Here is a 21,966-nt window from a genome sequence, read left to right as displayed (position 1 = left end):
CCTTACTGTGAAATTCGTTGACTCTTGAGTATCTTTGCTTGAACCAGCGTGGCTTCTGGGTGGAGGGTAAGCACAGTGCTGAAGAGCTTGGGTTTTGCAGTCAAACAAAACTGGGTGTGTTTTCCCCACCTGCTCTGCTCCTCCTGTGTGCTTTGGTTTTGCTCGTCTGGTTCCCTTGAGTATTAAACGAAATCATGAGAGGTTTTTCAGCACTCGCTGCGCCCATCCACTCCTGCCCAGTGACTGCTCAAGTAGTAGTAGTGATGATAATGATAGTGGTAATGATGTGTCTTCTGTCTAAACTTCATGGGATGTATCCAGAGCCTGCAGACATGGCTACAGGAACTAGAATGGGGTCCTTTCAGGGCACGTGAGTTTGCTGGTTACTCGGACCACCTCTGCACAGTCCTTATTTAATCATCTCTTGAAAAGAGGGATCAGGACCCTGACTCACCCCGTCTTGGTCCCGTTCAGCCCCTGCTTTAATGGTTGCTGCTCCTGGTGTGGCCTTGACTTCTTCCCAGCTGCCTTTCTGTGAGATCTTGCAGAACTCACGTTGGTTTTCTCATTCACGAAATATGAATTCAGCCTTCCATCAGTTCCAGCCTGTTTATTCAGAGTAAATTGATTTTGACCTTTCTATCCCACTGCTTCTCTTTTGCCCCTATCACTGCTAATTAATTTCTGCACAAGAGAATGGGCAAGAGCAGTGATAAAACATAAAATTAAAGTTAGTTAATTTTGGCTTATGAGCATTTTGGAGAGCAGGCAGAGAAACGATGTTATTTACTATGAGCTTTGTCTTGAGTTCTCATTTATTTATTTATGCCATTCCTGACTCCTGTTATCATGGATAGTAAGCACTGACAGTGGAATAAAACAAATAAGCATTATCTGATAAAGAATTTAGGAATTTTGGGATAAATTCAACTGAAGATATTATAATTTTTAGTATCATTTCCCCCAAATTCTAAAGAAAATATGACTGAAAAATTTCACATATGTCATCTTTAATACAGTATCTTATATGTCTGCTACTGTAAAAAAATATAGTCATGCTGCTTTTTATTTTATTTCATTTAACAGTTTTATTGTGTGTTTATTAAATTTTATGAGATGATACTGTTTCTTACAGTTTTATGACAGCCTGCTAGAACCCAGTTTTTTGTTTTTTTCTTTTAGTAAATTTTCCTTACTTGCTAATCCTGGGGCTCAGGCTTAAGTGTTTCTTTTTTTAGGAAAGGATTTCACAAACTTGGTTTGGAGACTTTTGAGGATATTTTATTTACTCTTGGATAATGGATGTCAATTTTCTTAAAATTATTTTCAATTGAATAAATTTAACTTTTTAAGGAAACTTTTTGGGAGAGAAGAGGTGGGATGCTCTAATCAGATAAGCTAGCAAAGAGATCTGAGAAATTTGTGTGGATTAAAATTCTTCCTCAGGAACAGTCCTCTGTACTCACTTTTCATTTTTTATGATACTTAAGAAATATGTCTTCTAGTGAAAGAAATGAGAAATGAGAGAGATTGTGATATGAGAGAATTCTCTGGATGTGAATGGTTAGGGAAACGAGGAGAAAGGAATAAGACAGAACTCACAATTTTGAATGGAAATATAGTTGTTTGCTAAATCTTCTGTTTGTAACTCACATGCTAAATCCGAAGGTGTAGCCTTAGACAGTAAACTAGAGAAATAGGGCATAGTCTTCCCATGAGAATTCTGTGTTTGTTTCAGGAGCAGGTGCTTATCTTTTCCCTTCATTGTGAGTGCACCAGTCGGTCTCTGGTTCTGAGTATTGCAGTTAATAGCTGCCACTTATTTAGTGTTTGAATATGTTCTAGGCATTGCATAAGTGCTTCTCTTTCATATTTACTCATTTAATCCTCAAAGTCACCCATTGAGGCAGTTGGTAGGACCACCGAATCTTAAGGTGAAGAAATAAAGATTCAAAGATGGAGGAGTTTGCCCAGGTTAGGAGGTGCATGTAGGTTTCCATTCAAGCCCTAGTGACGTGCAGCGCACGCTCCCATTACCTGTCTGCACCCTGCCCAGCGTGTCCTCATCATAGCACAGGCAGCGGGCGCCTCCCCTTTGTGCGTGCTGAAACCATAGAATTTTTACAGCTCAAAGAAACCTTAAAGAACATCACCTGTATCTTACAGGAAAAAATGCACATTAGGCTCCAAGTTCTAAACAATCTTTTATTCATCCAGCCAGTTGGCCAGCAAGTATTTACTGAGCATTTGCTATGTGTCAAGTAGTAAATCAGCCAGACATGGTCCATGCCTTCCTAGAACCCTGCTGGCCTTGATCTGTGTATTTGCATGTGTGTGCTCAATCGCTGAGTCGTGTCCGACTCTTTGCAGCCGCAGTGGACTGTAGCCCACCAGGCTTCTCCGTCCATGGAATTTTCCAGACAAGAATACGAGAGTGGGTTGCCATCTCCTCCTCCAGGAGATCTTCCCGACCCAGGGATTGAACCTGCGTGTCCGGCATTGGCAGGTGGATTCCGTATCACTGGAGCCACCTGGGAAGCCCGTTTGTGTATTTGGGCTGTATACTAGTTAAAAGCATAGACCCTGAAATCATACCCCTTGCCTCTGAACCCTGTTCACTAGCTACAGGACAGTGGGCAAATAGATGAATCTTTTTAAGGCTCAGTTTTCCATCTGTAAAATGGTAATACTAAAACACCCATAGCACTGGCCTATTGTGAAGATTAAATGAGTTAAAATGAGTAAAGCATTAAAAAGGTATCTGACACTTGGTAAATGCTCAGTACATATAATTGCTATTAAGATATTTTGATAGTATTTATAACAGTAGTGATATTTCATCACAGAAACCCACAGAGCTATTTACAATAAGATGTGTGTTGTGTTATGACACAGGATGGAGCAGAGGGCTTTGGAGTGCAGAGAGCCAGACCTCTTAACTCCCAGTTGGTTCAGGGCAGGGTCTAATGTACAACAAATACTATTTTCTTTCTCACCCTTCTTTGTTTTCCTTTTTTTTAAACTTGATAACTTTCTTTACTTTGTGGTCCAGAATCCTAGTGTTTTTTACTTACAGCAGTTTGCCAGCAAATATTTATTCAGAACCAGTTTCTAAGCATGTACTTACTGGGCTCTCTGCAGAATGCTGGGGTAATAATCAATAGGATGTAGGCTGAGCCTTCTAGGAAATGTATGTGCCTGTGGGCATAGTATACACATATGGACACAGACTTGCAAGCAGAATAACTGTAATGGATGATGCTAAGCTCTGTAATAAATATATGCAAATCAGAGACTAGAGAAGGGAGTGGTCAACTGTCTCTAATCTGAATGTGGAACAAGGGCGAAGAGGAAAGCCTTCATGGAAGAGGTGGCATGTTCTCTGTGCCTTGAAGGATCACAAGCTTCTTGTTGCCAGAGAACATTTTAAAAACAGGAAAGAACCTAAAACAGGAATACTAAGGCATGAACCAGCATGGCTAGCGCTGACAGCAGGAGAAAGTATCAGAAGTAGATACTTGTCTTGTAGGTTGGAGTGGCAGAAAGAAAGTAACTAGATGCTTTTAAGCAGAAGGACTGTATTGTTAGGTTGGATGCTGACATCAAAGGTGAATTGAAGAAGATGAAATCTGCAGTCCGCTTGGTGAGACAGGGTGATGACTGGCTGCAGAATCAGTGAGGAAGAGGAGGAGGCTGGGAGCAGCAGGCTTTAGCGGTACTAACTAGAGAGAACCAAAGGGCTCTAGTGCGCTGGATGTGGAGCCAGGACTGGGGAGTAGTCGTCGTTATCTAGGATGACTCAGAATTCTTATTTGGGCAACGGGTTGCCATCAATCAGAATGGTGAAAAAATTCATCAAGAGAGGACAGAGACTTCACTTTGAAGCTTTAACTTTCAGGTTTATCTGTTAAATGACTGCTGAGATATTCCACGAGGAGCTAAATCATAGGTTTGCTGAGTAAAGATGTGTACACTGGATGTCTTGATTTGAAACCAGTGGTGATAGCTTAAACCTTTGGAATGACTCACTCAGGAGGAAAATGTGCAGTGTGAAGAAAAGAAAGCCTTGAAAAGAACAGCAGTGACCTCCAGGGCATCTGCAAGTCGGGTCTCTTTAAAATCAGGAGGCGAAGATTTTCACAGAGGGAGTGGTCAGCAGTGTGCAGTGCTGCAGAGGGTCCGGTAGTTAACTGAGAGGGGCCAAGATGACCTTTCAGATATGGCCATCTAGAAGAAAAATAGTTGCCAGTAAACCTCTGTCCCTTTGTTGGAGCATGTTTGTGTTGAGTTGCAAAGTGGATCAAAGAGATGACATAGATGGAGCCACTACGGTCTGCCCTTCAGAAGCTGTCAGTGGGAGGATGGAGGGAACACCATCTTCATGGAGAAAGGGGTTTGTTTGTTCTTGGAGTGGGGGATCTGAGCCTGCCCAGGTTCTAAGAAAGAAAGACCTAGAGTCAGACCAGCTGAGTTGAGGAGACAGTGGAATGACTGGTAGAGTGAAGCCTTCAGATACGGAAGCTGCCTCTTCTGAGACTTAAGACTCAGGTGAAGATAAGCAGGAGTTCTGAGGGTGAGATTTACAGGGCTTTCTGCTTGAGAGTGCCTTGGACTGCAAGGAGATCCAACCAGTTCATCCTAAAGGAAATCAGTCCTGAATTTCATTGGAAGAACTGATGCTGAAGCTGAAACTCCAAGACTTTGGCCACCTGATGTGAAGAACTGACTCATTGGAAAAGACCCTGATGCTGGGAAAGATTGAAGGCAGGAGGAGAAGGGGACGACAGAGAATAAGATGGTTGGATGGCATCACCGACTCAATGGACATGGGTTTGGGTGGACTCTGGGAGTTGGTGATGGACAGGGAGGCCTGGCATGCTGCAATCCAAGGGGTCACAAAGAGTCAGACACAACTGAGCGACTGAACTGAACTGATGCTTGATAACCTCAGTTTATTTGCTTAAATAGGACATGAAGTTATCAGAATTTGGCTGGAGGATGAGGCAAGTCAAATGATGTCTTCAAGATTAAGTAATGCACCCTCATTTTTTACTCTTTCTTGCCTCATCTTGTCTGGGGCTCTACCAGGCTGGACATGCTTGGGCTCATTTAATCTGGAATTTGTTTCTTCATTTTCTCTGTCCTGTTCAGCTTTTCCTCTTTGCTTTATCACATCGCCCATCTAACCTTGACCTTAGCCTGAACTCATGGTTATTAACCCTCCCTTTGTGTTTTTGGTTCATGACACCTCCCTACTTCTTTTGTTACTGGTTTTATAACTAGTTCACATTCTGTTGTTGCCTCTTTGAAAGTTAGAATTCTGTCTTTAGAATTTTGTTTTAGCAGATCTTGTGGAGTACACTGTGCTGGGTCGGGATTCTGCGGGGGGAGGTGGGGGGCGCTCCCTAAGCTCCAAGGGAAAGGATGTAAAAGAATTTTGAGTTTTCCAAGTTTTGTGAAGGGAGCAAAGGGGCAAAACAACCTGCTTGAGATTGGATGGCCAGGGAAAGATCAATACACTGAGGAGGTGACATTGATGTTGAAATAGAAAAGGTAAAAATGAGCCGACCATTTGTAGAAGGGAGAAGGAAAATAGTAACTTTCTATTCATAAACACGGAGAAGGCAATGGCACCCCACTCCAGTACTCTTGCCTGGAAAATCCCATGAATGGGGGAGCCTGGTGGGCTGCAGTCCATTGGGTCACTAAGAGTCGAACACGACCGAGCGACTTCACTTTCACTTTTCGTTTTCATGCACTGGAGAAGGAAATGGCAACCCACTCCAGTATTCTTGCCTGGAGAATCCCAGGGATGGGGGAGCCTGGTGGGCTGCCGTCTATGGGGTCGTACAGAGTCAGACACGACTGAAGCAACTTAGCATAGCATTCATAAACAGATTCATAATTCATTCAATTCATAGTCATGTTCATAAACAGATATTCACAGACATTGGAGTATATCCTCCAGTAGATAACTGCTTAGAACATATAGGATCCTGTCCTGTCCTTCCCACTGATACTGCCTTGCTTCCCGATGGCCCTGTATAAGACCTGTAACAGTTTATCCTTCAAGTCAAAGTAGAGAAGGACCATGTTTGTTTGTTAAAGGATATTACGTGGAAGAATATCCAACAAAATTCTGTAAAGCAATTATCCTTCAATTGGCAAATCTAATACAGTTATGTAAAGTTTAAAAATAAAATTAAAAAAAAAAAATTCCAGTTAGCTCAATAAAAAAAAAAAAAAAATCAATTAATTAAAAAAGAAAAAATGAGATTCCCTGCCATGAAGCTGTTACTGAACAGCCAGTAATGTGTTCAGGGTGAGGCAGAACAAGATAAATTCCCTACACTCAATTGCATAGTATTTCTTTCTGTATTTCCTCTACCCTTCCCCTGCCCCCTCATCTCAGGTAATTCTGGTTCACAAAAATGAGGAAAAGTGTGTGTGTGTGTGAGTGTGTGTGTGTGTGAGTATGTGTGTGTGTGAGTGTGTGCAAAGTCACTGTTCGTAATCACCACCATTATGTGATTACTGCAACTTTAGTCCCGAAAGTAGACACTTGGGACGGATCTCCAGCTCTATACGCTGGGCCTAGGTGGGTGTCACAGTGTACTATCTTTAGCTCAGGGGTGGGATCGGAGTTCCAGATTTCCTGTGGGTGAGGAATAGTGGGAGGTACTGCATGGAAGAAAAACCAAGGAGAATGGGGAGACATGGAAGATAAACTTTGCTGACTTTGTAATTTCACCTAGAGTCAGGCCAAGTAAACCTAAAACGTGATCTCCCAGGGCGAAAGCGAGTGTTTTCTTGCAAATCTAAGCTTGTACAAGTAAATTATTGTTTCTCAGAGAGAGAACATGAAGAGTATATGAAATAGTTTATTATATTAGGTTTCCTGGGCAGTGCTTTCGAGAAAGGAAAGGCATAGAAAAATAAGCACTGGTTTGACCCCTCAAAACAGGGTTTCCCAGCATCTTCCTGTTTCTTGCTGCTGCTCGGGAGTGACAACATTCTGTGTCAGTGCACGCCTCTCAAAAATTCTACTCCTTGGCTGTTTAAGGAAGTAGCAATAGTGATCTTATTACATGGGTGACTTTGGATATATCCTAATTCGAGTTACTGTTAGTAAGAAGTTCATAGTAATGTGGTGAACCTTGAATGAGAACAGCTTCCTTTGTATTCAGACATTTATTACTTTTGTGATTATTCTATCTGACAGTGTCAAGAAGGTTGTGTCTTTGAAAATGATCTAATAGATCTCCAGCAAGCAACATTTTTCATTTGTACATGGAATGCTCTTTGCCGTTGTCTATCAATGTTTGGTTTGATTTCCCCCCATTATAATTCCTCTTAAGCTCAGAGAAGACATCTCTAGTGCTATATGAAATATAAATTATTCCTAGTAAATGGATGGGAATTAAGATTGTCATCTTAATTTAATAATATATTTACCCACATTTAAATTATATGTACAGATGACGCTACATTAAGGACTTATGAACTTGAAATTTATTTATGTGTCTACTTGAGACATGTCCCTGAAACTTAAGGTGGTGTATATTGTAAAATGTGTCATTCAGACTGTAGTTAGACAGAATTTTATAATTCTGGGTTCCCCAGTGGTCTTCCTGAGATTAAAATATATGCTTGTTTTTAAAGCATCTTGAGATAAGGGAAAATAGACTTACTTAGACATTTGAATATATACATGCAGTTATTTCTTTGGTAAAAAGAACTTGAGCTTCTGTCCTTAGGGAATATTTATTAGCAATTAATTAATTAGGGTACCTTCTCTGAATTACTGTATTAATTTAAATAAGGTCATGGGCCTCCATGAAAAATTATATTATGCAAAATATTAACTGAGGCAGAATCTATTAAGAAATGGTAAATGTGAAATTAACCCAATTGTGTAGAATTTATAGAACTGATCTTTTAATATATTGACTGTATTAAGTCAGAGAGAAATGTCCATTTAAACACATACTTTCATTTCCGCTGTGGTGTGAAATTATTGTATGTAAAGAATTTACTAATATAATTCACAGGCAGTCCAAAATTGTCTTTGGGAACCCCTCTCTAAATTCAACATTCAAAAAATTTAAGATCATGGCATCCGGTCCCATCACTTCATGACAAATAGATGGGGAAAAAATGGAAACAGGGAAAGATTTTATTTTCTTGGGCTCCAAAATCACTGCAGACGGTGACTGAAGCCATGAAATTAAAAGATGCTCCTTGGAAGAAAAGCTATGAAAAGCCTAGACAACATATTAAAAAGCAGAGACATCACTTTGCCAACATATTCATATAGTCAAAGCTGTTGTTTTTCCAGTAGTCATGTATGGATGTGAAAATTGGACCATATAGAAGGCTGAGTGCTGAAGAACTGATGCTTTCAAACTGTGGTGTTGAAGAAGACTCTTGAGAGTCACTTGGACTGCACAGAGATCAAACCAGTCAATCTTAAAGGAAATCAACCCTGAATATTCATTGGAAGGACTGACCCTGAAGCCAAAGCTCCAGTACTCTGGCAACGTGATGAGAAGGGCGGACTCACTAGAAAAGACCCTGATGCTGAGAAAGATTTAATCGAAGGGGACGACAAGGGACGAGATGTTGATGGCATCACCGACTCAATGGACATGAGTTTGAGTAAGCTCCGGGAGATGGTGAAGGACAGGGAAGCCTGGCATGCTGTAGTCCATGGGGTAGCAGAGTTGGACACGACTGAGCGACTGAACTGCCTGACGGACGCTAGACAGCTTACTGAAACTGCTTTGCTGCTGCTAAGTCGCTTCAGTTGTGTCTGACTCTGTGCGACCCCACAGACAGCAGCCCACCAGGCTCCCCCATCCCTGGGATTCTCCAGGCAAGAATACTGGAGTGGGTTGCCATTTCCTTCTCCAGTGCATGAAAGTGAAAAGTGAAGTGAAGTCATGTCCGACTCTTCGCGACCTCATGGACTGCAGCCTACCAGGCTCCTCCATCCATGGGATTTTCCAGACAAGAGTAGTGGAGTGGGGTGCCATTTCCTTCTCCATGGGAGGGTTTTGTTATGTTGTGTGGTGCTCCTTGAACACTTTATAAAGAGTTTGATCATTTATTTGGGGATTTTACTTTCATGGTATCCTACTATACCTCTGAATTCTCCCTTGCCAAGTGATCTGTAGGTCTTTTCCTTTCTGTCTATACAGTGTGTGGACTTCCGGTTACTAAAAGAGTGTTTATCCCTTTACTCACCAAACATTGGTGCTAAGTACTGCCGGATAATTGGGATACTGAGGTGAATGAGGCTCTTTTGTCTACCTTTGTGATACGTTCAAGGGTTTTCCTTTGCTGAGAACCCTACCTCCTGGAACATCCCCTTCCCCTCCCCTTCTGCTGCTGCTGCTGCTGCTGCTGCTGCTGCTGCTGCTGCTAAGTCGCTTCAGTCGTGTCGGAGTCTGTGCGACCCCATAGACAGCAGCCCACCAGGCTCCCCGTCCCTGGGATTCTCCAGGCAAGAACACTGGAGTGGGTTGCCATTTCCTTCTCCAATGCATGAAAGTAAAAAGTGAAAGTGAAGTCGCTCAGTCGTGTCCAACTCTTAGCAACCCCATGGACTGCAGCCCACCAGGCTCCTCCGCCCATGGGATTTTCCAGGCAAGAGTACTGGAGTGGGGTGCCTTTGCCTTCTCCGCTCCCCGCCTTCTGGTTGTCTTCAAAACCAGTTTTTTGCTCTTCAAGCTAAAGCTGAACAACCTCGGTAGAGTTCCAAATAGAATGAATTGTATGTTCTTCCCTTAATTATTTTCGGATTTAGTTCCACTCCTAGAAAAATCTAGATATGCTATAGTGTATCTAAATTAATTTTAAGGCATGTGGTAATTTACAAATCTCCCAGAAAAAAGTGCTGACAGAATGCTTTGATTCCATGGTTTTAAAGTACTTACCAGTTTTAGAGATGATATAAAGAAAAAATAGAGGGCCCTTAGAATTGTTTAAATACAGCGTTAAAACACCAAAAAAAAAAAAAATTGAAAGAAAAAGACTTTGTATAACATGACTATTGGACACTGTATTTGAAAGCTCTGCCCCAGTGTGAACCTCTGATTTAATGGATAGCCACTCTTGGTATTCGGATATAGACCCTTTGTATGCACATCCTTCCAGCTTTTACCTATGCACACGGACACACCTATCCATCTATAACTGTCTTAAAATAGTTGTGTGTATGTGTGTTTTAAATGGGATCTTACACAACATGTATCTTTGTAATATCTTTCCATGTAAATATACATGTCATTATGTTGTACTGTATGGTTCTGATAGAATTTGAATTGCCAAATGAACATTCTTGGACAACTAGGTTATTTGCAATCTTCTTCATTATAAATGTCTTTGTACATGTAATATTATTTACTTAGGGTAATTTTTAAAGAGTGGAAGTGGAATATTAAAGGTTATGTATAATTTAGAGACAGTTGATACATATTGCCTAATTGTCCTATAGGAAAATTGGTATCATTTTGCAAAAGTGTATTAAAATGCTAGTTTGTACTATAATTAATACTATATTATCATTTGAAAAAATTTATAACTATTAATTAAAAGAGTATATTGTTATAATAATAATAAAAATACTAGTGAGGTGAAACTTTTTTCTCCATAGGGTTATAGGTCAATTATATTTCTTTAGTATTTTTCCTATTTCTGTTTTACAGTCTTGGCTTTGATGGGCTTTTCGACTTTCAATTATTGTTTTGATGAAACTATATATATACTCAGTTCAGTTCAGTTGCTTAGTCGTGTCTGACTCTTTGCAACTCCATGGACTGCACCACCCCAGGCCTCCCCGTCCCTCACCAACTCCTGGAGTTCACTCAAACTCATGTCCATTGAGTCAGTGGTGCCATCCAACCATCTCATCCTCTGTCGTCCCCTTCTCCTCCTGCCTTCAGTGTTTCCCAGCATCAGACTCTTTTCAAATGAGTCAGCTCTTCGCCTCACGTGGCCAAAGTATTGGAGTTTCAGCTTCAACATCAGTGCTTCCAATGAACACTCAGGACTGATTTCCTCTAGGATGGACTGGTTGGATCCCTTGTAGTCCAAGGGACTTTCAAGAGTCTTCTCCAACACCACAGTTCAAAAGCATCAATTCTTGGGCCCTCAGCTTTCTTTATAGTCCAACTCGCACATTCATACATGACTACTGGAAAAACCATAGCCTTGACTAGACGGACCTTTGTTGACAAAGTAATTTCTCTGCTTTTTAATATGCTGTCTAGGTTGGTTATAACTTTTCTTCCAAGGAGTAAGCGTCTTTTAATTTCATGACTGCAGTCACCATCTGCAGTGATTTTGGAGCCCCCCAAAATAAAATCTGCCACTGTTTCCACTGTTTCTCCATCTATTTGCCATGAAGTGATGGGACCAGATGCCATGATCTTAGTTTTCTGAATGTTGAGCTTTATGCCAACTTTTTCACTCTCCTCTTTCACTTTCATCAAGAGGCTCTTTAGTTCTTGTTCACTTTCTGCCATAAGGGTGGTGTCATCTGTGTATTTGGGGTTATTGATATTTCTCCCGGCAATCTTGATTCCAGCTTGTGCTTCCTCCAGCCCAGCGTTTCTCATGATATACTCTGCATGTAAGTTAAATAAGCAGGGTGACAATATACAGCCTTGACATACTCCTTTTCCTATTTGGAACCAGTCTGTTGTTCCATGTCCAGTTCTAACTGTTGTTTCTTGACCTGCATACAGATTTCTCAAGAGGCAGGTCAAGTGGTCTGGTATTACCATCTCTTTCAAAATTTTCCACAGTTTATTGTGATCCACATAGTCAAAGGTTTTGGCATAGTCAATAAATCAGAAATAAATGTTTTTCTGCAATTCTCTTACTTTTTCGATGATCCAGCAGATGTTGGCAATTTGATCTCTGGTTCCTCTGCCTTTTCTAAAACCAGCTTGAACATCTGGAAGTTCACGGTTCACATACTATTGAAGCCTGGCTTAGAGAATTTTGAGCATTGCTTTACTAGTGTGTAAGATGAGTGCAATTGTGCAGTAGTTTGAGCATTCTTTGGCATTGCCTTTCTTTGGGATTGGAATGAAACTGACCATTTCCAGTCCTGTGGCCACTGCTGAGTTTTCCAAATTTGCTGGCATGTTGAGTTCAGCACTTTCACAGCATCATCTTTTAGGATTTGAAATAGCTCAACTGGAATTCCATCACCTCCACTAGCTTTGTTCATAGTGATGCTTCCTAAGGTCCACTTGACTTCACATTCCAGGATGTCTGGCTCTAGGTGAGTGATCACACCATCGTGATTATCTGGGTCGTGAAGATCTTTTTTTTGTACAGATCTTCTGTGTATTCTTGCCACCTCTTCTTAATATCTTCTGCTTCTCTTAGGTCCATACCATTTCTGTCCTTTATCGAGCCCATCTTTGCATGAAATGTTCCCTTGGGATCTCTAATTTTCTTGAAGAGATCTCTAGTCTTTCCCATTCTGTTGTTTTCCTCTGTTTCTTTGCACTGATCACTGAGGAAGGCTTTCTTATCTCTGCTTGCTATTCTTTGGAACTCTGCATGCAAATGAGTTGATCTTTCCGTTTCTCCTCTGCTTTTGGCTTCTCTTCTTTTCACAGCTATTTGTAAGGCCTCCTCAGACAGCCATTTTGCTTTTTTGTATTTCTTTTCCATGGGGATGGTCTTGATCCCTGTCTTCTGTACAATGTCACGAACCCCTGTCCATAGTTCATCAGGCACTCTGTCTATCAGATCTAGTCCCTTAAATCTATTTCTCACTTTCACTGTATAATCATAAGGGATTTGATTTAGGTCATACCTGAATGGTCTAGTGGTTTTTCCTACTTTTCAATTTAAGTCTGAATTTGGCAATAAGGAGTTCATGATCTGAGCCACAGTTAGCTCCCAGTCTTGTTTTTGCTGACTCTATAGAGCTTCTCCATCTTTGGTTGCAAAGAATATAATCAGCCTGATTTCGGTGTTGACCATCTGGTGATGTAGTGAGGATATCAGTTCCTTGTTATCACATAGCAAGTATTTGTTCCCTGGGTGTTACCTCTCCTTGTTTATGGTATTTTTTTCTGTATTAGTATTTATTAATAAGTGTCATTATTTGTTCTGCTTTTGTTATAGTTTGACTCTCTTTTCAAATCCTAAGTTTAAATAAGTATGTACCTATCGATTTAGTATATTTTTTCATTTGTATCATTTAATTTTTATTTAAAAGGAAGTGAATGACTGGATATATAACAGGTTTACTTATTTTTGTTCCAAATTGTTGGCTAATAGTTCCAGAGAGAGTTTATTGGATTGCTTTATTGTTTTCTCAGTAACATTAGAAGTCATCTTTATCACCTATTGAATTCTTAATTACTCACTCCTGAGCTTTATATTTTTTCTGCTTTTCAGCTTTTATTTTGGTGTATTGTCTATTTTGATACCAGTAGCACATTGTTCAAAATACAGTTTTGTGGTGCATTTTAACAAATGCTAGGCTCAATTTCCTCATTAAACTTCATTTGCTAGTTTTCCTTTTCATTTCAAATCAACTTTTAAAACACTTCTAAAATTCTGGAAAAAAAACTTGTTACTATTTTAGTCAGATCACTTTATATTTCATGGTTACAGTATATACCGGGAGTTAGGGTAGGTGGATAGGATGGGCATCTTGATAATTTAATTTGTTTTTAAATGGCTTACTACATCAAGCTATTTAACGACATGTGTATAAGAGGGCTTTCCTGGTGGCTTAGATGGGAAAGAATCTACCTGCAATGTGGGAGACCCGGGTTTGATCCCTGGGTCAGGAAGATCCACTGGAGGAGGGCATGGCAACCCACTCCAGTATTCTTGCCTGGAGAATCCCATGGACAGAGGAGCCTGGCGGGCTACAGTCCATGGGGTTGCAGAGGTACACAACTGAGCAAGTAACACTGCTGCTGCTTTCTGTGAAGATCCTTTTTTTTTTAGACATTGGAGACACAGGGTTAAGAAAAGAACCTTCATTCTTTTCCCTGACCAACTTTTATAACTTTAGAGGGTGTTTTTAAATAGATTATATACTGTAGAAGGAGTATAAGATTTCTCAGTTTCATAAATTTCTCTTCCCTGGAAACACAGAGAGGATTTTAGGAAAGAGGGGGGCAAGAGATAAAGAAAACCATCCAGAAACTCTGTAAGTGCTAAAACCAGGACAGGGATGAAGGGAGGGTGGATCCTAAAGATACTTAGAAGTGAAATTGATAGGACACCGAACGGATTGGACATGGAAAAGGATGGTGCAGAGGAAGAGTCTTAGGATGTGGTATTTTGGGTCTGTTCAGTTGGCTAGAGACTGAAGTACAGAAGGAGGCACAGATTTCCTAAGGAAGATGTTAGATTTGATTCTGAGTGCAGCTGTCAATCAGATATCTGCGTAGAGTTGTTAAGCAAGCAGTTAGATAACTCCTGACTCTGGTTTCCAGGAGAGGGTCCTCTGGGGATACAGAGCCCTGGCGGGACCGCCTCGGACAGCGTAGGAGTTGAAGCCAGTTTAGAGGAGAAGGTGAGACCCAGGCACACAGGAGGGGCCAGGTCCCAGAGAACTCAGGGAGATTCCTAGCGACAACTAGACAGATGATACTGCAGGAGAAAAGCAATGAGAAATAGCCGGATGGATCCAAGACCGCTGAGAGCTCAAGTAAAATAAAAGATCGATCTGTATTTTTTGGATTAACCACAAAAAAGCTTGTGCCCTATGCTGGGTTGATTTGGAGGGAATGGTGTTGGGGGAGGTCCCATTGCAGTAGGGATCAAGTATACATTTGAGAGGCTGATTCTGTAATTGTCATCATTATTTTATTTCTATCACTGAAGAAATTTTGAAATCCCTATTAAGGGAAATAAAAAATCTGATTGCTTTGCTCTACTTGTACCTCCAGATCTGTATTTTTAAATAGGAAATATGTATTTAACCACCATTTACTTGAACTAGGTTCTCAGCAGTGTGATAAATTCTGGACTGAGTTGATATGTGATATTGAAATGATATGCTCCCTGCCATTATGAAGCATTATAACAGTTTCTGTAAGCTCTGCAAAGAACAGAACAGTAGAGTTTATCATACAGGGGATGGCAGGGGGCAAGGGGTATCAAGGACCCCTTTGAGTAAGTGAATTTGAGCTGAGGTAAGTTTTCCTGGCTGAGTGAAAGGCCCTGATGTGAGATGAAACTTGTGACTGATTAAACCAGTGAGGTCTGAGATTAAGATAGGAGAGGTAAGCAGAGACTGTTTACTGTCCTGAGTTACTTGTTGTTCAGTTGCTCAATTATGTCTGACACTTTGCGATCCCTTGGACTGCAGCCCACCAGGCTTCCTTGTCCTTCACTATCTCCTGGAGTTTGCTGAAAAGCATGTCCATTGAGTCGGTGATGCCATCCAACCATCTCATCCTGTCATCCCCTTCTCCTCCTGCCTTCAATCTTTCCCAGCATCAGGGTCTTTTCCAATGAGTCAGCTCTTCGCATCAGGTGGCCAAAGTATTGGAACTTCAGCTTCACCATCAGTCTTTCCAATGAATATTCAGGATTGATTTCCTTTAGGATTGACTGGTTGGATCTCCTTGCTGTCCAAGGGACTCTCAAGAGTCTTCTCCAACACCACAGTTCAAAAGCATCAATTCTTCAGCACTCAGCCATCTTTATGGTCCAACTCTCACATCTGTACATGACTACTGGAAAAACCATAGATTTGATTATATGAGCATTTGGCAGCAAAGTGATGCCTGTGCTTTTTAATACGCTGTCTAGGTTTGTCATAGCTTATCTTGCAAGGAGCAAGTGTCTCTTAATTTCATTGCTTCAGTCACCATCTGTAATGATTTTGGAGCCCAAGAAAATAAAATCTGCCACTGTTTCCATTTATTTTCCATCTACTTGCCATGAAGTGATGGGACCGGATGCCATGATCTTAGTTTCCTGAATGTTGAGTTTTAAGCCAGGTTTTTGCTTCTCCTCTTTCACCTTCATCAAGAGGCTCTTTAGTTCTTCTTCACTTTCTGCCATAAGGGTGGTGTCATCTGGATATCTGAGGTTATTGGTATTTTCTTCTGGCAATCTTAATTCCAGCTTGTGCTTCTGTGCTTCCAGCTCTGCATTTTGCATGACATGCTTCAGTCCATGGGGTTACAAAGAGCCGAACACAACTGAGCAACTGAACAACAACTCTGCATAGAAGTTAAATAAGCAGGGTGACAATATACAGCCTTGACATACTCCATTCCCAGTCTGGAAGCTTCGTTGTTCCATGTCTGATTCTAACTGTTGCTTCCTCCCCTGCATATGGGTTTCTCAGGAAGCAGGTAAGATGTTCTGGTATTCCCATCTCTTTAAGAATTTTTCAGTTTGATGTGATCCACACAGTCAAAGGCTTTAGTGTAGTCAGTGAAGCTGAAGTAGATGGTTTTCTGGAGTTCCCTTGCTTTTTCTGTGATCCAACGAATGTTGGCAATTTGATCTCTGGTTCTTCCACCTTTTTGAATTTCAGTGTCCCTCTGGAAGTTCTTGGTTCCTGTATTGTTGAAACCTAGCTTAAAGCCTAGCATTACCTTGCTAGCATGTGAAATGAGTGCAGTTGTGCAGTTTGAACATTCTTTGGCATTGCCCTTTTTTGGGATTGGAGTGAAAATTGACCTTTTCCAGTCCTGTGGCCACTTCTGAGTTTTCCAAATTTGCTGGCATATTGAGTTCAGCCCTTTAACAGCATCATCTTTTAGGATTTGAAATAGCTCAGCTGGAATTCCATCCCCTCTACTAGCTTTGTTTGTAGTAATGCTTTCTAAGGCCCACTTGACTTCACATTCCAGGATGTCTGGCTATAGATGAGCGACAACACCATCATGGTTATCCATGTATTCTTCTGTGTATTCTTGTCACCTCATCTTGATATCTTCTGCTTCTGTTAAGTCCATACCATTTCTGTCCTTTATCGTGCCCATCTTTGCATGAAATGGTCGCCTGGTATCTAGTTTTCTTGAAGGGATCTCTAGTCTTGCCCATTCTGTTGTTTTTCTCTATTTCTTTGTATTGTTTCCGTAAGAAGACTTTCTTATCTCTCCTTTCCATTTTTGAGAACTCAGTATTCAGATGGGTATCTCTCTCCTTTTCTCCTTTGTCCTTTGCTTCTCTTCTTTCCTAAGCTATTTGTAAGGCCTCCTCAGGCAATCATTTTGCCTTGTTGCATTTCTTTTTCTTGGGAATGGCCTTGGTCACCACCTCCTGTACAATGTTAGGTTACTTAAAGCGTTTTTTTACTTTGTCTAAAGTAGAGTAGTCACTTCATCTGAGGATCCGAATATAAAGTTCTTAAGGGCAGTGATTTTCCTTTGTTTTGATTGACATCTCCCTGTTGTACAAAATAGTATTAGCACTTTGTAGATGGCTCAGATATTTTTGAATAAATACTGTTAGTTAAATGAATGAATGAATACACTTGTACTTGACAAGATTATTCCATCTGTTTTATGGTAAACAGACTGCAGTATAGGGGAGGAGTTGTGTTGATTAGCTCCAGTGAAAGCTGGTAGCGCTGGCCAGTGGTGGAGGAGGAGAAACACGTCTAGAGGGAGAGTAATTTGATGGTGGCCCCATGGGAGCGAAAGATGATCAGGGTATTTTATATACGAACAACAGAGTGGTGCAGGGGTCCCTCTAAGTCACTGTGACTTAACTGAGCTCTTTCCAAATGCTTCTTCCTGCTCTGTGTGGGTTTGCTTTTTGACATTGCCACGCACCCTAGATTCCTACTTACTCAAGGTTTATCTTACTTTGTTACCAAGCTCTGTGAATTTGACGTAGACTTTTAATACAGCACCTCCTCAGTTTCCCTCATATTCTCCGTTCTTAGGGCCACGTCTGTGCTGGATGCTATATCAATTCTTGTCTACGCTGTTGATATCCAGTCCTCTTGCCCGCTTGCCTTTCTTACACTATTTATTCTCCGGTCCATATATACCCATAATATAGAAATGAGTATGTCATTCAGTTCCCTAAAAACTCTGTGCTTTCCCATTGCCTATAATGTTAAGTCTACATCAACAGTACTGTTTGGTTGTACATTCAATTAAATTAAACAAATATTCATTTGAGCTCCTACTATTTGCTTGCCTGTGATTTAGTCATAGGAGAAGGCAGTAGCACCCCACTCCAGTACTCTTGCCTGGAAAATCCCATGGACGGAGGAGCCTGGTAGGCTGCAGTCCATGGGGTCGCTAAGGGTCGGGCACGACTGAGCGACTTCACTTTCACTTTTCACTTTCATGCATTGGAGAAGGAAATAGCAACCCACTCCAGTGTTCTTGCCTGGAGAATCCCAGGGACGGGGAAGCCTGTGGGCTGCCGTCTATGGGGTCGCAAAGAGTCGGACACGACTGAAGTGACTTAGCAGATTTAGTCACATGGGGCTTCCCTGGTAGCTCAGCTGGTAAAGAATCCATCTGCAATGCAGGAGACCCTGGTTTGATTCCTGGGTTGGGAAGATCCCCTGGAGAAGGGATAGGCTACCTACTCCAGTATTCTTGGGGTTCCCTGGTGGCTCAGATGGTAAAGAATCCACCTGCAATGCAGGAGACCTGGGTTGGATCCCTGGGTTGGGAAGATCCCCTGGAGGAGGGCATGGCAACCCACTCCAGTATTCTTGCCTGGAGAATCCCCGTGGACAGAGGAGCCTGAAGGGCTATAGTCCATAGTGTCACAAAGAGTCAGACACGACTGCATGACTAAGGACAGCACAGCACATACTCTGCCATACTCTGTGCACCTTCATAATTTTCTGCCTAGGATTACTAACTCTTACCTGGATAACCATAACTGATTGCATTGGACATGCCTGCTACCATTTTTCTGTAACCAGTCTCGGGCCTGGCTTTGTAGCCTTCTTTGTTATTGGCAAATATGACAGATCTTGATGGGATAAAAATTGTCTGTGCTTTAAGACTGTTGAAGATTTGGATCACCATTGAATGATTTTTTTCACCTTCTGAAATAATCTGCACTTTGGCTGCTGCTGCTGTTAAGTCACTTCAGTTGTGTCCGACTCTGTGTGACCCCATAGACATCAGCCCACCAGGCTCTCCTGCCCCTGAGATTCTCCAGGCAAGAACACTGGAGTGGGTTGCCATTTCCTTCTCCAAAGCATGCAAGTGAAAAAGTGAGAGTGAAGTAGCTCAGTCTTGTCCGACTCTTAGCGACCCCATGGACTGCAGCCTAACAGGCTCCTCCATCCATGGGATTTTCCAGGCAAGAGTACTGGAGTGGGGTGCCACTGCCTTCTCCATGCACTTTGGCAGGAGGGTGTTAACATAAATGCTGATGTTCAGATTATGGGCCCTTGGTGATGCCTTTGTGTTTCTCTGCTCTTCTGATAAGCAGGAGTCACTTTTCTATGTATTTAGGAGTTGCAGCTTTTCCTTCATGTTTTCATTACACTCATTCAGCAAACATTCAACTGGTTGCTGGTGTCAGGGGTTTCAAACTTCTTCAGCTGGAGGTCCCTTTTTTCCCAAAGGAAATCTTCAGTTCAGTTCAGTTCAGTCGCTCAGTCGTGTCCGACTCTTTGTGACCCCATGAATCGCAGCACGCCAGGCCTCCCTGTCCATCACCAACTCCTGGAGTTCACTCAGACTCACGTCCATCGAGTCAGTGATGCCATCCAGCCATCTCATCCTCTGTCGTCCCCTTCTCCTCCTGCCCCCAATCCCTCCCAGCATCAGAGTCTTTTCCAAGGAGTCAACTCTTCCCATGAGGTGGCCAAAGTACTGGAGTTTCAGCTTTAGCATCATTCCTTCCAAAGAAATCCCAGGGCTGATCTCCTTCACAATGGACTGGTTGGATCTCCTTGCAGTCCAAAGGACTCTCAAGAGTCTCCTCCAACACCACAGTTCAAAAGCATCAATTCTTCAGTGCTCAGCTTTCTTCACAGTCCAACTCTCACATCCATGCATGACCACTGGAAAAACCATAGCCTTGACTAGACGGACCTTTGTTGGCAAAGTAATGTCTCTGCTTTTGAATGTACTATCTAGGTTGGTCATAACTTTCCTTCCAAGGAGTAAGCGTCTTTTAATTTCATGGCTGCAGTCACCATCTGCAGTGATTTTGGAGCCCAAAAAAATAAAGTCTGACAAGGAAATCTTAAAATATATTAAATCTTAAAACAGATTTCTATGGACCTATGCTGGTTAAGGTATCATAGTTAATCCAAAGCTGCTTGATAGCCACTTGGTGACTCCAGGAACTACCTCCAGGAAGTGGTATTAGACTCTGAAGCAGAATCACTTGAATAACAGTGATGACAGACATGGGAGATATGACATTTCTGAAGGGTTTATACATATAAGTAATGCCTGGAGTCTACCAGTATTTATAAGACCCACATTTCTTTCCATACTTTATGATATTAAAATTGTTTTTTCTAACTAGAACCACGATTTGGGTACTTACTAATGTTTATAGCACTTTCTCTTGGTGGCCTGCACGTCATCTTTTTTGAAAAATAAGTGAATGGTTTTAGTCTGTTTGGGGCCTATTCCATTGAAGTGAATATGTGCTTCCAGCATGTCTCCTGCCTGCTGACTCTCCTCTACTCCCCTCTGGGTAGCCATAAAATGATGGGTAATATCTCTGCCTGTTTTGTCAGAAACTTGCTTTGCTTTCTTCCTAGCTTACGTTCTTTATTCATTCATTCAGCAAAACTTTACCTACTTTGTCTACTGTTCTAGACACTCTACTAAATTCTGTGGAAGCTGCTGTTGCTGCTGCTGCTAAGTTGCTTCAGTCATGTCCCACTCTGTGCGACCCCACAGACGGCAGCCCACCAGGCTCCCCCGTCCCTGGGATTCTCCAGGCAAAAACACTGGAGTGGGTTGCCATTTCCTTCTCCAGTGCATGAGAGGAAAGGTGGAAGTGAAGTCGCTCAGTCGTGTCCAACTCTTAGCGACCCCATGGACTGCAGCCCACCAGGCTCCCCTGTCCATGGGATTCTCCAGGCAAGAATACTGGAGTGGGGTGCCGTTGCCTTCTCCGGCTGTGGAAGCTGTAGGTAACAAAATCAGTCAGAATTTCTGCGTTTGTGAAGCTGACACTGTGACTAGGGAAACATTCAGAAACAGGATGAACATATCAAGAAGGAGCTACTGAAGCACTCTAGAGGAAGGGGAAGGAAATGCATTGTCCCTGTAAGAGATGACCCAGAAATGTTTGAAGTATTTTACTAGAAATCACGATTTAGTCATTCTTGTTTCATCTTGCATCCCACCTCACGCTCTTTCAATGCCTTGATGTCCTACTTCAGGTAGTCATCCCAGTTTCTGGACCAGCTGCTGATGCAGCTGCTAACCGGCTTGTTCCAGGATGAACTCGTGGCCTTGTTCTCGTTAACACAGTTATCCCATTGTTGACTGATTACCTGGACTGAGCATGACTTCTCCTGCTTCCTCAAAGCTCACTTTACTTAGTCACTAGGTTTCAAACATTTTTTTCCTTTTAACCATCAGACAAAATCATAAGCTGGAGTTCAACCTATAAATCAAGGAAAGATCTGAATGGGACTGGGAGGTGTTTCGGATGAGACCAAAGGCTCTCCTTCCTTCCCCCAGTCCCCACACTTTGAGGCTGCATGTCACCTCCATGGCCTCCTACTGCAGAGCTTTTGTTTCTTAGGGTAACATTGCAGAGCCGTTTCTTTGAGCCCTGCCTTGTCCTTCTGTGATGACTGAAATACTCTATAACTGAGCTTTCTAATATGGTGGCCATGCCACCACGGCTGTTGAACACTTGAATGTGACTAGTGTGACTGAGGAATTAAATTTTAAATTTTATTTACTTTTAATTAATTAAATTTTAAATGGCTGCGTGTGACTCAGTTCACTTCAGTTCAGTTGCTCAGTTGTGTCTGACTCTTTGCGACCCCAT

The sequence above is a fragment of the Bubalus kerabau genome, chromosome X (assembly GCF_029407905.1).
Source record: "Bubalus kerabau isolate K-KA32 ecotype Philippines breed swamp buffalo chromosome X, PCC_UOA_SB_1v2, whole genome shotgun sequence".
NCBI lineage: Eukaryota > Metazoa > Chordata > Mammalia > Artiodactyla > Bovidae > Bubalus > Bubalus kerabau.
Note: the sequence above shows the minus strand (reverse complement) of the source record.